Below are 4572 nucleotides of genomic sequence, written 5' to 3' on the forward strand. Positions count from 1 at the left end.
TATATGTATGTAATTTATATATGAAATATATAAATTACCTATTTATATTTTTAAAAGTATATGTATGTTTTATATGTGATTTATAAATATACATGTATATCATGTGTACATATACATTTAAATCAGCTACATAAGACTGTATAAGGATAATTAGAGAAGTTAGGACTATATATTAGATAATAGCATTGTATCAATGTTAAGTTTCTTTTTATTTGTGTGTACACATTTAGTTTTATTGTAACAAAGCAAATTGTACACTTTTAATTTTTAAAGCTGAGCATCATCTTTCCTTTCCAAAAATAAACAAAAAGAAAATTTAAAAATAAACAGGAACAAAATTACAATAGAGAAATGTCAATTCCGAATAAGATCCTATAGGTTCTGCTGATTTTCTGAGTGGCAGGGTTCAAGTCATCATTAGGAGAGAATTTTATTTTAAAAGTGTCATCTTAGACTGCAAGAATGTCCGTTAAACATCACAATTAAACATGTCAAAGGAGAGCCATGTTGTCAAAATGCCCACTTAACCCACCCAAACATCTCAAACCCACCCTTTGCTGACCTTCTATTAACCCCCTCCCCCTTTTTAAAGCTTTTTTTCTCTTTTTTTAAACAAGAGAACGTAGACAGATACATGCTGGTAAATGCTAACTGTCCATATTCACATAGAGACACAGTGTAATCTCTGAGCCCAATATACAGAGAAAGGAGGAAAAAAGCTGGAATTCTATGCACTACTAACAGGGGCTTAGCAACCTCCAGCTCCCAGCAGAGCTAAGGGAGCAGAAGGTTTTTCTTTTTCCCCACAGAGCACAGTGGTGTTGATTCCATTAAGTTTTTCTTGAGACAGGAAGGGATAAAAACGAATTTGGAACAGAAAGGGGCAAAGATTCTTTTCCCACTGTATTCTGCTCAAGGTACATCCCCCTCCCAAATAAGGTGAGAACCATGGTGTAAAGGAGAGAAAAGAGACCTCAAAAACAGGGCGACTGAGCACAAGAGGTGGGGGGAGGAAAAGAAAAAAAAAAGACTGCAACTTGCTCCCAGAGACTGGAAGAAATTAAAAAAGATTGGAATCCATCAGTGTTCATTAGTCATCTTCTCCTTCATCTTCCTCTCCTTCTTCCTCTTCATCATCATCTTCATCTTCTTCACCTTCATCCTCATCCCCTTCTTCATCAATATCTTCCAACCCTTTCTCTTCATCATCATCATCATCTTCTTCTCCTTCCCCTTCCTCATCATCCATGTCAGGAACCAAGTAGTACTCTAAAGGATTTGACCAAATGTCATCTTTGATGACTTCTCCTAACTCATCTGCACCTGCATCAGAATGGTCAGTAAACCAGGTCAAGAAGCTTTCTGGTTCCTCATGCTGTCTCTTCCTGCTGGCTTTATTCTGTGTTTGACTTGAACATTTCGTCAAATCTTTTCCAGATTTCCGTATGATTTCAGTGGACTTTGAAGATGGATCACCATTCTCATTCAGATGAAACTCTTTGGAGAGAACTTTATTTTTGAAGTGAGGATTTTCATCAAAATAAAAATCTATTCTGTAACCTGATTTAATATCTTCAAATTCTGTTACTTCAACTCTTGTCAAATAAGAGCCTCCTCATTCTCTTCCTCAAGCAGTGCAGACACTTGTGGATGGTTGACAAATGTTGTTACCCCAAAATTTGGGATTTGGGCGATCAATTCTGACCTCTTCTGAAAAAATGGTTGGCGAAGTTTGTTATATTTCTGTTCTACTTTCAAAATCTCCTCACTGGCTTGTCATTAAGCCTGTCTATTTCATTTTGTACTTCATCAATATGTTCAATCACTCTGGCTGTTCTTTTTCTCCTTTTGGCACATCTTGAGGGGTTGACTTCTTCTCCGGCTTGGGGACTGGAGGCAGTTTTGGTTTCTTTGTTTGAGGTGGGAGCGAGGACTGGCGTTTGGGGGCCATGCTGTGAGGAAAGTCTGAGGATCTGAACGCAGGGAAGTCACCGGGCTCAAAGGTGCACTGAGCACTGGAATGTTAAATTTCTTGAGTAAACTAATTGTATTGTAAAAATGAGAATCTTTTTTTCCTTTTGAGATACACCCTGAAGTATGTTGGGGTGAAAATGTCACAAAGTCATAAAGCTAAAGCAACTAATTCTCAAATGGTTAAATAAAAATATGTGTATATATGTATATAGAGAGACAGCCAGCTGGGGACAATATGAACAACTAACTGGGGAATCTGGGTGAGCAGTGTTCATTGTACTTTTCTTACAATTTTTCTGTTAGAACATTTTCAAAATGAACAGGTGGAGAGGAGGGAAAACATGTTGGATTGAATGAGAAAGGCCAAGGAAGGCAGGGCTGAGATGGGGCTAAAAACCTTCCACATCTGCACGGCATCCTGGAGGGGTTTGGGAAGGCAGTGCTGCATGGTGGTAGAGGCAAATGGCAGAACACAGAACATCTGGTGCAGCTGTGACTTAGGTCCTGCAAGCCTTGGGATTTTAACGATGCAGCTAACTATTTGTTTTAGACACACATATAACATCATTTCATTTCATATCCATATTTTACACACACAAAATTGAGGTCATATTCCAGTCCCACTCCCTTAATCGGAGGTACACTTATTGGCTGGAATGGTAGATGGGTTTTCATCCAAAGCTCCTCTTCATGAGTCTTTCAGTTCTTCCTCCTTAATCTTGCTGAAGAATCACAGGTAAATGATTGTGGAAGAGAGTACATTGAGGATATCCGGTGATCGGCAATGTGGCTTATTTTCTGTCAAGTATGACTGCCGTTTTTATCTGATGCTGACCACACAGATTTGCACAAAAACAGGTTTGCTTCAGCGCCTCCTCTCCTCCCCTCACCCCCCTCCAGCTTCCATACAGATTTGTATTTCTGGCATCCTGCTCTTACTTGATGAGTTTTAGGAAGCTCCAATTTTTGTTTTGTCCCCAGGAGTAAAGCAGCGACTGCTTTAAACTGATAACAATGCGATTTTGCTGCCCCATAGACAGTCATTTAAAACCATGTGACATGTGGCCATTGCCTCCAAATTCAAGCAATGGAAATGACATCATTATCAGCCGACTCTTTATGATGAAAAATGGCCCACATTAGAAAACAATCTGAACCCAAGGAAACTTCAGTGATCAATCATCACAATTATAATGTGCTGGTCTTTTATGTAAATCCAACCCACATTGTAGCCCGGTTTGGGTGAAGGAGTTGGGGGAGGAGAAATCCTGTGGAACAAGAACATTAGTAACAATATAATTAAGCAAAAGGGAAAGCTTCAGATAATATGTGTTTCATGCCTTAGGGACCCTGACAGATCTAGGCTGAGAGGATTGCATCATCACCATTAAAAGTATTTGTTAAATGCCTAGAGCAACACAGAACTGGTCTGGGTTTTGTGCTGTGTGAAGTTAGTTGAAACAGACCAGGGCCCTCCCTCCAGAAACTGGAGCCTTCGAAGGGTTATCTCATCAATGGGGAGGGGCAGGGACTCCCCTTGCTGCATGGAAGCGATTGCAATTACCAGAGGATAATGTTCCATGGGGTTGGGGTGGGTGATAGGGTAGGCAGGTGTGTGTGTGTGTGCCTGGCTACCCTCATTCTACTTCTGTCTTTTCTGACCGGCAGTTCTTTCCAGGGCTGTGGTCCAGTCACAGGCTCATGTGGGCTGAGCATGTCACTTTCTACCTGCAAGAAGATAGATCATTTTCACAGAGGGCAGGACGTCTGGCCTTGGTGGTGAATCTTGCCTTTATCTGTGGGCATAGACGATTGCTCTTGCCAGTATTACTGTCCACACATGGTTCTTAGAGTTTGTGTTTTGTCTAGTCCCTTTTTCTGAAACCTAGCAAAGGGGGGAGTGTGTGAGGAGATGTAAGGGAGGTGAGGAGGGACAGAGAGGTAATTGATGTGGCTGTGATGTCCCAGAACGTTGCAGAGAACAGACTTAATCAAGGTGTCTCTCAGTTGCCTGTATCCTTGGACATGTGGAAAGCACAAGGAAGTAAAAGTTTAGCTCAGTCATCCCTTATCAAGGACTCCCATGGGTAACCTGCGGGCCAGGTAGCCCCGAGCTAATGAGTGTTACAAAGAGGCTCTCCACATCTCAGCTTCCATCTGCAGATACTGGGTCCCCACCAACCCTATTTTTTTTGGAAAGAACTTCGTGGTTCTTCTTGATTCTATCTACAAAACCTATCTGTCACATGTATTCTTCTTGTCGTAAAATCAATGTCTAGGTTATGAGACATTGAAAGGCGGTTCCCAGTGCAGCCACCCAGCCCTGCCTCTAGTCTCAGGCAAATTGGTTGTCTCTGGTTGTAATAGAGATATGTGTCATGGTGGCGGCAGGAGGCCACACCCTGTCTGGCGAGACCCATGGGCTTCCTCCTCTATTCTTTAATATTCTCCTATAGGTGCAAAATCTTTCCCACCTGCAAGCCAAATATTCCCCAGATTACCTCCTGGGAGTTTGTTCTTTGTAGCTAAAGCTGGAATACAAATGCTCCTGATAGGGCAATACATTAGCCTTGTGTAGATTTGTGGATTTTGGACCCT

The 4572-nt window shown here is 41.4% G+C and overlaps 1 pseudogene across 1 annotated transcript; it reads right to left on the reverse strand.

Moving 5' to 3' along the window:
• Positions 1-1090: 1090 nt before the first annotated feature.
• On the reverse strand, positions 1091-1951 carry LOC308253850 (protein SET-like; annotated as a pseudogene). Its single transcript has one exon. The product of its transcript is annotated as a protein SET-like (transcript).
• Positions 1952-4572: the final 2621 nt, after the last annotated feature.

The sequence above is a fragment of the Plecotus auritus genome (genome assembly GCF_963455305.1).
Source record: "Plecotus auritus genome assembly, chromosome: 7".
NCBI lineage: Eukaryota > Metazoa > Chordata > Mammalia > Chiroptera > Vespertilionidae > Plecotus > Plecotus auritus.